Consider the following 14,733-nt stretch of genomic DNA (forward strand, 5'->3'; position numbering starts at 1 on the left):
AAATCGATTGTATTTCGCCCCAGGCTAGAGTTTCTTTTGCTAGGTTGCTCGTCGAAGATTTTGGGGAGTACTTTATTTGGGCTGCTAAGTAGAAGTAGAAGCTATAGCATAAACCGCCAGAAGGATTATGGTTAAATCAGAACCAACTTTTTCCGGAAGCATAGAGGGTATGGGTATCGGATATTAGAATCCTACTAGGATACAAATTAACTAATCTGAATTCAACTTAAATTCAATTAATTAATTATCTAGTAGATTTAGGAAATCAATCTAAACGAATCATAATCGATCAAGGTTTCGTACACAAGCACAAACTCACACGCACGCACAGCAGCCCACGAGGGGCGCCATGCGCGCGCGCGCGTTGAGCCCAGGCCCATCAAGTGCTCGCAGCCCACGAGGGGCGCGCCTGCGGGCCTTGCTCGCGCTTGGGCTTTGCTTACTTTGGTCGCGCGGGATTCGCTAGGCGTTGGGCCTAGCACTAGAGGAAAAAACCTCAAGTGCGGGCTCATTTTAAGGGGTTTAGTGCGGGCTTTTACATGTGCAGCACATGGCCTGCCCGCACTTGATGTTTCTCAAGTGCTGCCAATTTGGAAAATGTGCCCGCACTTGACATATTTTGTGCTGCCAATTTTAGAATATGAGCCCGCACTTGATATATTTGGTGCTGCCAATTTGGAAAATGAGCCCGCACTTGACATATTTGGTGCCGCCAATATTGAAAATGAGCTCGCACTTGACATATTTGGTGCTGCCAAAATTGAAAATGAGCCCGCACTTGACATAGAAATTTGCAATTTGCACATGCAATTTGCATTCACACTTTTTCATATTTTATTGATATACTAGTAAATACAATAAAGCTTTTATTTTATTAAATGATAATCTATACTTCAAATTTGGGTTGTATACACAAATGAAAATTTTATTGGCAAAGTACTCCAACATATATTTCTTATACTTCGTATATAGAACAATATACATACAATCGTCATATATATGAACCAATCTAGTGTCTATTAAGCTATTTCTATACAAGTATCAATATACTACTTCTGAAATAAAATAAAAATTGGAATTTTTACGTCATTAAGCATTCCAATCTTGAACAAAAATGTCTCCAATTGTATCTTGCACACCTGAAACAAAAAAGGCATAGGAGGAATTGATTAGTGGAATCTACACCAAATATTAGACAAATTATAACATACTAACCAAGTCTGGTCAATCACTAAGACTACGAAGTAAAATAGTTTAACCGGAATATAATAAACCAAATCCACTAATTGCATCAACAAAAAAAAAGGTAGATAAAACAAACCAGGGGATTTAATCAAGAAGCACCTTAACCAAAATATAATTCCATATCAATCATCAAATTTACAATTCACAATTTAGCAAGAGATCAAATCAAAAATTATTGACCGAACTTCTCAAAAAAATTAAAACTATAAATTAAACAAAAACACAATTTTTAATCAAAATTTGAGCAAACCCATAAGTTGTTAAAGAAATTAAGCATCTGTTGTAACTAGCATTTTTTTTGTTGACATTCATCGTTAAAACTTACAGCAGCACGACAATAGATTTAGTAGAAATTAAAGATATTAAACTTCATATAGTAAGAAAAATTAAAACTGGAAGCATTAAATTATTAACCTTTAAAGGATGAAGAATTCACAGTGTCGTTTAGTTCTCAGACCTGCTTACTTTCAAGCTTCGTCATTCGCTGCTACAACCTTGTTTAGAAACCATGTAATATATGGTTGTTGCAGATCTAACAAGGATACTAAGAATTATGAATATAAGTAGCAAAAAGAATGATAATGATAATGAAAAAAATCTGCAAAATAATGAAATCTAATAGTCTCCCTTTAGAATAATTTTCTCCCTTCACTCTCTCTTTGTGAAAGCAGCCTGCTAATGTAGTTCCTACCAATATAAGAAGTTTTTTGTTCGATTTGTATGAGTATTGAGTAGTAAGTTAGGTTTCATCCTGATCTGTTTGGGGGAAGGACTAGACAGAAACAGGCAGAGGGATGGCTTTACTTAGACAGTAACCTTCTTTTATCTTTTTAATTCAGCGTGTACTTTGTATATTCTTGTAGTAGCTTCTTTCCCATCTCCAATGTAAGTATGCCATCTCTGCTTTTGTTTAAAAATGAGAAGATGAAATTCAAGCAAACCTTTGATTGCAGGGTAACAAGTGTGCAAAGGATATTATTCCACAGAGGTATGTGGAGGAAGGCTTAGAAAAAGATGCGGAAGAGGATGAGCATGGGGATACCTTATGTGGGGCATGTGCAGAATCCTATGCATCAGATGAGTTCTGGATTTGCTGCGACATTTGTGAAACGTGGTTCCACGGCAAATGTGTGAAGATCACACCTCTGCCAGAGCTGAGCACATCAAGCATTACAAATGCCCATCTTGTAGCAGCAACAAGAGAGCTCGACCATGAAATGCAGTTGCTCCTGCTCATTTAGTTTTATCGGCTCCAACTTGTGCATGTCTAGAACTTTCGTTAGGATCTAGGATCTTTAGTCGCGGACCTGAAAACTGCTTTTAGTCTGTAGATTATGTTTCCATTGAGGTTTTATACATTTTATGTCATCAGTTTAAACCTAAGAAAAAACCTAATAAATTTTATGGCCAGCAACAGAAGCCATGCAGTAGATGAGATGAATGTCCGTCCACTAAGAAAAAACCAGTAGAACAAACCACACGTCATAAGAAAACAAGTAAATGTTTCCATCTCGTCCCTCGAGAGCAATATGTCAACAACTACACGAACATAATTTTATCAGCTAAGTATCATCTAAGTTGTAGAGAAGAATGACAAGAAATATAAGAATACCATTATCGGGACATCATAGCGGAGTCACATGTACAAAAGGAGGGATACAAACAAAATAAAAACTACCATGTCCTTCCATCCAGGCAGCCAGAAAATGAATCATGAACGCATATTAGAAAGAAACTAGGAAAGAGGAGCAACAAAAAATGATGTGAATCCCCAAGGAGTGCATAAGACAGAGAATGGACCTTTCAATAGCAACGTTATATTAGTACAACTTACAGTCTCTGCAGCTCAGACAAAGACACAATTTCTTCAAGCAATGGACCTGTCAGATTTATACCTGATAATAAGCTGCAATATAAAGTTAAAAGCTCAGTTAGCAAAATTAAAACTATCAAGAAATCGACTGAGAATGATTGATTGTAAGTTGTAGAAACACACTTTATTAGCAGACTAACATATCAGTCACATGCGAGCCGTTGCAGGAAATGCCATCCCATTTTTCACCACATGGATCATGTCTGGTCCAGTTGGGCGGCGTGTTTTTCCATTGTTTCTTGAGATTTTTCAACACCGCCACTGCATCAGCACAACTCAATCGGTTAGAAAGTTTTTTTTCCAAGATCATAATACTAAAACTTATCTTCTTCTGAAAATACTAGGTGACAGGAAAGATCTTTGTAGCCTATAACCTAAAGATTAAATCAAGGGTTGGATTTGACAAAAAGAAAACTGCAAACTTAACTTACTAGATAATAGATATTCCCACCCATCACAAATTGACACCTACTCCTTATTAATTAAGCCTGGATTTCTACTCTTCTAGCTCTCTTATTCCCATTAAACACTCTACCGATATAGAGGATCATCAAGTAAAACCATCAAGCAAGCAAACACAGACTACACAAAAGAAAACTATGTAGTTAACAGCATTACTAAGTCTCTCTTTGGCTGGTTCTGAATCATTTAAACTAAAGTAGTACTCCATCTGAAACAGATACAGTATAAGCAACCACGAAAACAACTGAGGTAATCACGCATGACTAAGTATTAATCAAAATAAGGATGCAAGTGGAGAATTAGATAATTATTAATCTGATATTTCGGAACTGAAATATCTGAATTCATACAACTTCATGCTAATTACATTTGCAAGCCAAAATGTATAGCTTAATCAAGAACAAGCAACAATTATTCAAAGTCTGAGTATAGTCTAAGGTTCATAAGTAATTAAGTTCACAATGTTGGAAGATAAGTCATATATACACTTTTATAGCAAATAAAAAAAGAAGCTTTATGAATGAAACCTAACCAGATAACAGAAAGACGAGAAACATAAATATAAGTAGAGAAAATTATAGAATAGAAGTAACCCGAATTTATGGAAAGGTATGGGGCCACAGAAGACCAGTGTGTTAACATAGGAAGAGGGTCTGGGTGGTTAAAAGTACTAAGGCAGCCACAAGCAAGGTATGGGAACCTAGAAAGCATAAAGTTGAATGGGATGGTTCTCAACCTGAAAATAAAATAGCGAGGAGATCATCACCACCTCAAGTAGCAGTTTCAACAGTGCAGACACATATCAACTTTGCAGCTCCCAATGATGTGGAAATAGTCAAAGAGAATAATGAGCCTCCAGGGATTGGTGGTAATGGTCAATGAAACTGGAAACAGAGCGGGGCATAAATCTTGAGCTCACATCCAAACTCAAGCATAAATCTTGCTATTCCGTATAAATGTATTCATAATTCAAAGCAACACTAAAGTAATTCCAGCTCCAAAGCAAACAATTAAAAAAGGTAAAATTGAAACCCTAATTCATGATAATCCAAATAAAATTGATGAATTCGAAAGGAGATTACTGGCATAACCGAATACAACAATTTTCCCCAAATCATGCCTTCTAATTTTCGTCGGTGCTAAAATTCAGGAAACAAAAAAATCTTTAAAATCAACCAATTCAGAGAAGAGGGTGAGAGAGAGGACCTACAAAGTCAACAATGGAAATGGCGACAAAGCGAAAACGATCTTTTTGAAGCGGGGTTTTTCATCATCATCATCTTCGTTCTTTCTCCAACTTCCGAAACATGAAACAAAAAAAAACCCAGAAAAAAGCCAATTAAAACCTAAATTCACCCAAAAAAACATATAAACATTCAACATCAGACCACCAAGCCCTAAAAATAATCGAAAAAAGCAACAACAATAACAAAGCTAAAATGAAATAACTCCTTTCAACCAAAAATAAACGAAGTTAAATAAATTAAAGACTTACCAGTGAAAATCAAGGCAAAATATTGATGATCTGAGGAGAGAGAACGCGATAAAGTAAAGCAATCCAACACCATGGCTCGGCTGCGGCGGACCCAATTTAAACCCAAATAGCTCTATAATATGATAGAGAAAATCTATAAATTTATTGATAACAATAGCAGCAAAAAAGCTCAAACAATCGAAATTAGTCAATCCAAAAAGAGGGGGAATAGAAACGACGTGGCGGTGGGGGGACAGAAACGACACGGCGGTGGGGGGACAGAAACGACGAGGCGGTGGGGGAACAGCAGTGGCGCCGCGACGGTGAGGGAAAACAGTGCGATCTGTGTAGTGAATGTTGTGACTTTCGAATTTCGCGTCCAGAACAGAACCAACGAGAGAGGAAGGAGAGAAACCAGAGAGGGGAAAAGAGATAAGCGGGAAAATGAATTTGGGTGGAGCAGTAACCAGAGAACAGGAAAGAGAGAGAAGCGGTAAATCAATATTTTTGGGAAATATTTTGTGCTGCTTCTTTGCAAGATGAGCCCGCACTTTACTGTAAAGCCCGCACTTGAGTTCAAGTGCTTCCAATTTTCTAAAATGATCCCGCACTTGTGAAAAAATATTTTTTTTTCTATTTTTGTGCTGTCAAGTGCTGCCAATTTAATAAATGAGCCGCATTTGAAGGGAAGCACATGTCGATTTTTCCTCTAGTGTAGCTTCGTGCTAGGCCTTGCGTCTAGCAAGCTCGTCCGATGTTTATTCGTACGACGCGCTTCCGATTAATTTTCGGATTCCGGAATTCATTTCCGATGTGAACAATATTCAACATTTCCGATTCCGGAATTAATTTCCGTTTCGAACAATTATTTTCCGATTCCGATAATATTTCCGATTCTGACAGTATTTCCGTTTCCGGCAATATTTCCGATTCCGGTAATATTTCCATTTCCGATAATATTTTCCGATACGTACCATGTTTTCCGTTTCCGGCAACATCTACGACTTGGATAATATTTATATTTCCGATACGATCCATATTTTCGTTTCCGTTAATATCATCGTTTCCGGAGTATTCATTATTTGCCTTTGACGATCTCAGCTCCCACCGGAACCAAGATCTGTCGATTCCGAATATCCATAGATGGAGTATTTAATGCCGTTAAATACTTGATCCGTTTACGTACTATTTGTGTGACCCTACGGGTTCAGTCAAGAGTAAGGAAATAATGCCCTTGGTCCAAGTATGCATTCTATGTTAAGTCTAATAAGTGCGGTTCAGTATTAATTAATAAGTTAATAATTCAGTGAGATCAAGTGAGCTGAATGCCTAGCTAGAGGCCGCTTCAGTTCAAGTGGAATTAATGATATTAATCCACAGCTTACTCTTGACTGAACCCGTAGGGTCACACAAATAGTACGTAAACGGATCAAGTATTTAATGGCATTAAATACTCTATCTATGGATATTCGGAATCGACGGATCTTGGTTTCAGTGGGAGCTGAGATCGTCACAAGCAAGAAATGAATACTCCGGAAACGATGATATTGCCGGAAACGGAAATATGGATCGTATCGGAAATATAAATATTATCCAAGTCGTAGATGTTGCCGGAAACGGAAACATGGTACGTATCGGAAAATATTATCGGAAATGGAAATATTGCCGGAATCGGAAATATTGCCGGAAACGGAAATATTGTCAGAATCGGAAATATTATCGGAATCGGAAAATAATTTCGGAAACGGAAATATTAAATATTTGTTCGAAACGGAAATTAATTCCGGAATCGGAAATATTAAATATTGTTCGTATCGGAAATGAATTCCGGAACCGGGAATTTAATCGGAAGCGTATCGTACGAATAAGCATCGGACGAGGCCTGCCGGACGAGGGCCCAGCACGAAGCCAGGCCATCGCCCAGCAAGCCAAGCGCGCCACACGAACAGCCAAGGCCACGCCAGGCCCAGCGCAAGGCCAGGCCCAGCAGGCCATGGCAGCGCGCGCAGCAATGGGCTACGAGCTGTGCTGCTGCTCGCGTGGGCTTGCGGCTCGCGTGGGCCGAGCGGCCGTGTGGGCTGTGCGCGGGCATGGCCTGCACGCTCGTAGGTCATGCTCGTGTAGAGTTTGTGTTCACATACGAAACCTAAATTGTGTAGGATTTGTTTGATAATTAAATTCCTAATCCTAAAAGGATAAAATTAATTAGTTAGAGTCCTACTAGGATTCTAGTTTAACTAATTAGTATCCTAATAGGATTCCAGTTCCTTTTCCATACCTCTATAAATAAGGGCCTAGGGTAATTATTTGCAGGTACGATTGAAGTATTCAAAGGGTAAGTTTTTGAAATAAAAATCAACCATACACTATCAAACACTAGCCGAAATTCCTAGTAACCTTAAGGGCGATTCTAGTTGGTCTAACTTGAGGCGGATCCGGACGTACTGTGGACTATCTACGGAGGGACGACATTTGGAGTCCTAAAGACTTGTTCTTGTTCGGTTCGGGCGCAGCTAGGAAAGGCACGCTGCAACATGTATGCATCTATTCTATGCTAAATGATTATGTGTAAATAATATGCTTTCCTGGCTTTATGGTTTTTCTGCATGATTTATGAACTGTCATATGTATCATAACCTAACAGTGGTATCACGAGCCTCTTATTATTTTCATAATCTAAATTGCATGAACATGGTTAAATATTACAAATTTGCAAGAATTAAAAGGGGTGATTAATTTTCGTAATTGTTAATTAATTGCAAATTGCGTTTATTTAATTATACGTACGCAGTTTTTCAGCAGTTTCTTCGTTACTCATCCAAATCGAGTGATTTTTGTGTCAATTCCGCATGTAAAAGGCATTCTAAAATTTTGACAAAATTAGTATTTTTCGGCCGAACCCAGAATTCTCAAATTCGAAGCCTAACTATGACTTTTCGGAGGTTTTAGTTTTCGAATGCAAAATTTCGTAAATTTAAGATGTTAAATTAAATATTTGCGATTCTTGTTGATAAATCTTGAATTTTTGATTGACCTACTGTATATGTTTAACAAGTTTGATTGCCTAGCCTTGTTAATTATGCAATCTGATTTGTAATTATGATTAATTTGTTGAAAATTGGAATAATTTAGAATTAATTTGATTTTCATAATTAGTTATAATTTAATTAGATACCTATGATTAAAAACCACCATAAAAATTGTAAATTTATGTTAAATTTTAAATTTTTATGACCTAGACTTGAATCCATGTTAATCGGAAATCAATTAAATAATAAATTTTCGATTTTTCGCCCTAAAATTATGAAATTAATATGATTTATTAGTTTGTCATTAATTTTGAAAATAAATTTTTAATTTTTATGCGATTCGCTCATATAACTTGCACGCACAAAGCAATGGACGCTACGTGTTACCCTTAAGGGGTGTTGTATAGTGCGGGCATGCGACGACGAGCAAGGGAGCTCGTCGCCCATGCGGTACGAATGCAGCGAGCAAGGGCATGGTGCACGAGCACAAGGCAGCAGCCCTGCCTTGTGTTGTGGGCTGTGAGCAATGGGCGCATGGGCAAGGGCGAGAGCAAGGCACGAGCAGTCGCGTGTGGGCAGCAAGCGAGCTGCGCCACAGCGCGCACTGCCTCACGCAAGCGTGCGGAGCCTCGCGCGCAGCGAGCGCAAGCTCGCGAGCAACGAGCGCTGCGCCCAGCGATTGCGAGCAGCGTGCTTGTTGCGACGTGCGACGAGCGCTGCGCCCAGCGATGGCGTGCAGCGTGCTTGTTTCGACGTGCGACGAGCGCTGCGCCCAACGATGGCGTGCAGCGTGCTTGTTGCGACGTGCGACGAGCGCTGCGCCCAGCGATGGTTAGCAGCATGCTTGTTGCGACGAGCGCTGGCGCGCGCCTTGCGATGGGGAGCAGCAGCGTGTGGCCCATGGGCGTGCGTTGCGTGGGGTTGTTGCGTTGCGATTAGATCGTTTTGAAATTTTAATTTGAAATTTTCAGTTTACGTAATTTTGATTAATTTTAAAATTAATAATTTAAATTATTTTCTTGGATTTTAATTTTGAATATTGTAATTATAATAAATTTTATTTATTCTAATTATTTTACTAAAATTAAAATCATGAATTAATTTAAATACGATTGAAATTAAATTAAATTTATGGATTCAATTATAAATTTATATGAGCTTTAAATTTTAATTAAATTTGTATGTTTCCGGTTATACTAGAAATACATTTTTATGTTTAAAATTAGTAAAGCATATGAATTTATTGGTTTAAGTGGGAGCCCTTTTAGTCATATACTTTTGATTAGGTCTACAAATCCTTAAGGTTAAAACAACTTGATTAGAATTAATAAGGACTGAATAATTTGTAGATTATTGGTGCCCTTGATTAATTGCTGCAAATGTTTATGTGATGCATAATGTGTTTTACTAACCAGCTATGTGGGCCATTCATGATAATGAATGGGTGAATGGTATATATTGTATATGTACTGTTTTGCAGGTTATGAAGTGACTAGTATGGCCCAAATAGGATAGAAAATATGGTCTGCGTACCATTAATTTGAATGTAATTGGTCTAAAGTACCAAAGTTGTTTTTCAATTCAAATATGGTCTGCGTACCATCAAATAGTTGTAATTAGTTTTAATTATAGCTTATCCTATTTGAAGAAAATGGTGCCTCCCACGGAGATTTTCAAGACGGGCTTTGAAGTTGAAGCTTCAAGATGAAGTCGGGCCATACTAGATCACATTTATCTTATGCATGTTTTAAGTTATTTATTGCTTTTAAATATGTCTTAAAATGCATGAGATCAAAGCTTGATTATGTTGCATGATTAAGGATTTTAGTTCACTTAAAATCTAACCAACATAGTAAGAGCCTTAAGTTCCAAACTTAAAAATTGAGTTAAACGGTGCCATGCCAAAATATACACTTGCTTGGATATCCTTTACATCAATCTAGTAATAGTTTTCGCTCAGCGAGGTGTTACTTATTGGTCATAAAGGGGCAAGGTACACAAATAATTGTGAGTACATGTTAGTTTTGGTGAAACTCAACGATATAAGTAAGGAGTCCTTTTATGTCGTGGCAAAATCGATAGGTTTACCTAATAAGTTCTTAGACGTACCTATCAACCAAGAATAGTTTCTAGACTATTAGCAAAAGGCTTTTGCTTACCTAAGATGTTTTAGGATTAAGTCGACAAACTGTGCTTAGTTCTTCAATGATTTTAGGATCTTGGAATCATTTTATTCACACCTGCCGGAACACATAACTTGAATAAAATGCTTAATGAACATTGAATTATGCATGTATGCTAGAATTTAAGTTTATTAAGAGAAACTGTGAATGATTATTTATTTGTTTATTATTTTCAATTGTAGTTTTAATTATGGCAAACAACAATTCATTCAACATTCGGTCAATTCTCGAAAGAGAAGTTGAACGGGAAAAACTTCCTTGACTGGCAAAGGGACTTGCAAATAGTTCTTATGCAGGAAGAAAAGGAGTATGTCCTGGAAGAGGCGATGCCCGAAGCCGCAGGCGACGGGGTCACTCAGGCAGCCCTCAATCGTTGGATTGATGCCAACAAGGATGTGAAATGTCTAATGCTCGCCACCATGAGTGCAGATCTGCAGAAAACGTTCATCAACTCAGATGCTTTCACAATCATCAGTGAGTTGAAGAACATGTTCTTAGATCTGGCTCGAGTCGAAAGATTCGAGACTCATAGGCAAATTCTTGAGACCAAGCTTAAGAAAGGCGAGCCCGTAAGTCCACATGTTCTCAAAATGATTGGACTCATTGAGAATATGAGTCGGCTGGATCAGCAATTCTCTCAAGAAATGGCTGTAGACACCATCCTCCATTCTCTTCATAACGGATATGATCAGTTTAAACTGAACTACAGTATGAATAGTCTGGACAAAACGCTCACTGAGCTTCACGGTATGCTGAAAACCGCTGAAAAGACGCTCAAAAGTGATAAGCAAGATGTGCTTATGGTGCGTGGGGGCAAGTTCAAGAAATCTGGAAAGAAGAGGAATGCTAAGAAAGGTGGCAACAAGGCCAGCCCAACTAAGCAAACTGGCGCCAAATCTGTAAAGAGGAAGGTCAGTCAACCCACTTCTGAATCTGAATGCTTCTACTGCAAGAAAAAGGGGCATTGGAAGAGAGATTGCTTGAAGCTAAAGGAAGATCAGAAGAACGGAACAGTCGTTCCATCTTCAGGTATTTTCGTTATAGACTGTATACTTGCTAATTCAACTTCTTGGGTATTAGATACAGGTTGTGGCTCACACTTATGTTCCAATCCACAGGGACTAAGAAGAAGTAGAAAGTTAAGCAAGGGTGAAGTCGACCTACGAGTGGGAAATGGAGCACGGATTGCTGTATTAGCTGTAGGAACTTATTCTTTGTCGTTGCCCTCCGGGCTAGTTTTGGAACTGGAAGAATGTTTCCATGTTCCAAGCCTTACTAAAAACATCATTTCAGTTTCTTGCTTAGATGCTAAGGGATTTTCCTTTTTAATAAAAGACAATAGTTGTTCGTTTTATTTTAAAGAGATGTTTTATGGATCTGCTAGATTAGTCAATGGACTTTATTTATTAGATCACGGCAAACAAGTTTATAACATAAATACCAAAAAGGCCAAAAAGGATGATTCAGATATCACCTATCTGTGGCATTGTCGATTGGGCCATATAAACTTGAAACGCTTAGAAAGACTTCAAAAGGAAGGAATTTTAGAACCATTTGACTTAGAGGATTATGGTAAATGCGAATCATGTTTACTTGGCAAAATGACAAAGCAACCTTTCTCTAAAGTTGGAGAAAGAGCAAATGAACTATTGGGTTTAATCCATACAGATGTATGTGGACCAATGAGTACAAATGCTAGAGGTGGTTTCAGCTACTTTATCACTTTCACTGATGACTTTAGTAGATATGGTTATGTCTACCTAATGAAGCATAAGTCTGAATCCTTTGACAAATTCAAGGAATTTCAGAGTGAAGTAGAGAATCAATTAGGCAAGAAGATTAAGGCACTGCGGTCTGATAGAGGCGGTGAATATCTGAGATATGAATTTGATGACCATCTGAAAGAATGTGGAATTCTATCAGAATTGACTCCTCCTGGAACACCACAATGGAACGGTGTGTCGGAACGGAGGAACAGAACCTTGCTAGACATGGTCAGGTCAATGATGGGTCAGGCCGAACTTCCATTAGAATTTTGGGGACATGCACTAAATACAGCTGCACTCACTATAAATAGAGCTCCATCTAAAGCTGTCGAAAAGACTCCATATGAGTTATGGTTTGGAAAGCCTCCAAAAGTGTCTTTTCTTAAGATTTGGGGATGTGAAGTATACGCCAAACGATTAATTTCAGACAAACTTCATCCAAAATCTGACAAATGTATCCTTGTGGGCTATCCAAAGGAAACAAAGGGGTATTACTTCTACAATACATCTGAGAACAAGGTGTTTGTTGCTCAAGATGGTGTCTTTTTGGAGAAAGATCACATTTCCAAAATGACAAGTGGGAGAAAAGTAGACCTCGAAGAAATTCGAGTCGAACAACAAACTCTAGAGAATGCTCAAGATGACATTCAGGATGAAACTCAGAGATCTTTAGAAGAATCTGGTGAGAATCATGGTCAATCTAGAAATGTTACCCCGCGTAGATCGCAAAGATATAGATCTCAACCGGAAAGGTACTTAGGTATTTTGACGAACGAGAGCTATGACGTTCTATTACTTGAAAGTGATGAACCTGCGACTTACAAACAAGCTATGACGAGCCCTAGCTCCAAGCAATGGAAAGAAGCCATGCAATCTGAATTAGACTCCATGTCTGAAAACCAAGTATGGGATTTGGTCGATTTGCCAGATGGCTACCAAGCCATTGGAAGCAAATGGGTTTTCAAACTGAAAAAGGACAAGGATGGGAAACTTGAAGTTTTCAAAGCTAGATTGGTTGCAAAAGGTTACAGGCAAGTCCACGGCGTGGATTACGATGAAACCTTTTCACCAGTTGCAATGCTAAAGTCTATTCGGATAATGTTAGAAATCGCTGCATATTACGATTACGAAATATGGCAGATGGATGTCAAAACTTCTTTCTTAAACGGCGTTTTAACAGAAACTGTGTTTATGACACAGCCTGAAGGTGTTGAGGATCCAAAGAATGCTAAAAAGGTATGCAAGCTAAAGAAATCAATCTACGGATTGAAGCAGGCATCCAGGAGCTGGAATATACGTTTTGATGAAGCAGTCAGTGACTTTGGTTTCATCAAGAACGCAGACGAATCTTGTGTATACAAGAAGGTCAGTGGGAGCAAAATTGCTTTCCTAGTATTATATGTCGACGACATATTACTTATCGGAAATGACATTCCTATGTTGAACTCTGTCAAGATTTGGCTTGGGAAATGTTTTTCGATGAAGGATCTAGGAGAAGCACAGTACATATTGGGCATCAAGATTTACAGAGATAGATCTAAAAAGATGATTGGACTTAGTCAAAGCACTTATATCAATAAGGTGCTTGATAGGTTCAAGATGGCAGACTCCAAGCGAGGCTACCTACCCATGTCTCATGGAATAACTCTAAGCAAGACTCAGTGCCCAAAAACACTTGATGAGCGTAGACGAATGAATGGGATTCCATATGCATCATTGATTGGTTCAATAATGTATGCTATGATATGTACACGCCCGGATGTTGCGTACGCACTCAGTGCTACGAGTAGATACCAGTCAGACCCAGGAGAGGCGCATTGGACTGCTGCCAAGAATATTCTGAAGTACCTGAAAAGGCACAAAGATGACTTCTTGGTCTATGGTGGAGATGATGAATTAATTGTTAAAGGCTATACGGACGCAAGTTTCCAAACCGACAAAGATGATTTCAGATCACAGTCTGGGATTGTCTTCTGCCTCAACGGAGGTGCAGTAAGCTGGAAAAGTAATAAGCAAAGCACCATTGCGGATTCTACAACTGAAGCGGAGTACATTGCTGCACATGAAGCAGCAAAGGAAGCTATATGGCTAAGGAAGTTCATAGGTGAACTTGGTGTAGTCCCCTCCATTAAAGGACCAATAGCCCTGTATTGTGATAATAACGGAGCTATTGCACAGGCAAAGGAGCCTAGACACCACCAGAGAGTCAAGCATGTACTTCGTAGATTTCACCTTCTACGAGAATTCGTTGAAAGAAAGAAGTCGAGATAAGCAAGATTGGAACTGATGACAACATATCAGATCCATTGACTAAACCTCTACCGCAGGCGAAGCACAACTCGCACACTGCAGCTATGGGAATCAAGCATATTGGAGAATGGCTTTGATATCCTTGTTTAATGTTTTAAAGTTTTAGAGTTTAAATCTTTGTAAAAAATTATTGGTTAATCATTCACAATAAATGAAGAGAATTCATTTTTCCATTTAATTTGTGGTTTATTAAATGATGAGTCCCTTCAATTTGACGATATATTCAAGATAGACTGTCAGGACCAGTCCTGTGACTAAGAAATGTCTATCAAGTGAACTTGAATGTCAAAGGTTCCCTAGTCGGAGTTTTCTATAAAATTGGACGCATAGAAAACGTTAGACGATTAGAATGCAAGATGACTAGTAGTTCTATTTCTTGAACTATGTGGAC

At 38.4% G+C, this 14,733-nt stretch overlaps 1 long non-coding RNA gene across 6 annotated transcripts; it reads right to left on the minus strand.

The window, feature by feature from the left end:
* Positions 1-907: 907 nt before the first annotated feature.
* Positions 908-5,566, minus strand: LOC110795344 (uncharacterized). 6 transcript variants are annotated; one of them, XR_002535229.2, is made up of 7 exons: positions 5,076-5,566; positions 4,791-4,877; positions 4,317-4,464; positions 3,242-3,379; positions 2,288-3,151; positions 1,660-1,777; positions 908-1,139 (listed from the first exon to the last, which is right to left on the minus strand). It is a non-coding gene; the product is annotated as an uncharacterized lncRNA (long non-coding RNA). The 6 variants fall into 6 exon arrangements; XR_002535228.2 differs by having other exon boundaries at positions 4,787-4,877; XR_008919186.1 differs by lacking the exon at positions 4,317-4,464 and having other exon boundaries at positions 5,076-5,187; positions 5,294-5,565.
* Between the last annotated feature and the right edge of the window lie 9,167 nt (positions 5,567-14,733).

The sequence above is a fragment of the Spinacia oleracea genome, chromosome 4, assembly GCF_020520425.1.
Source record: "Spinacia oleracea cultivar Varoflay chromosome 4, BTI_SOV_V1, whole genome shotgun sequence".
NCBI classification, from domain to species: Eukaryota; Viridiplantae; Streptophyta; class Magnoliopsida; order Caryophyllales; family Amaranthaceae; genus Spinacia; species Spinacia oleracea.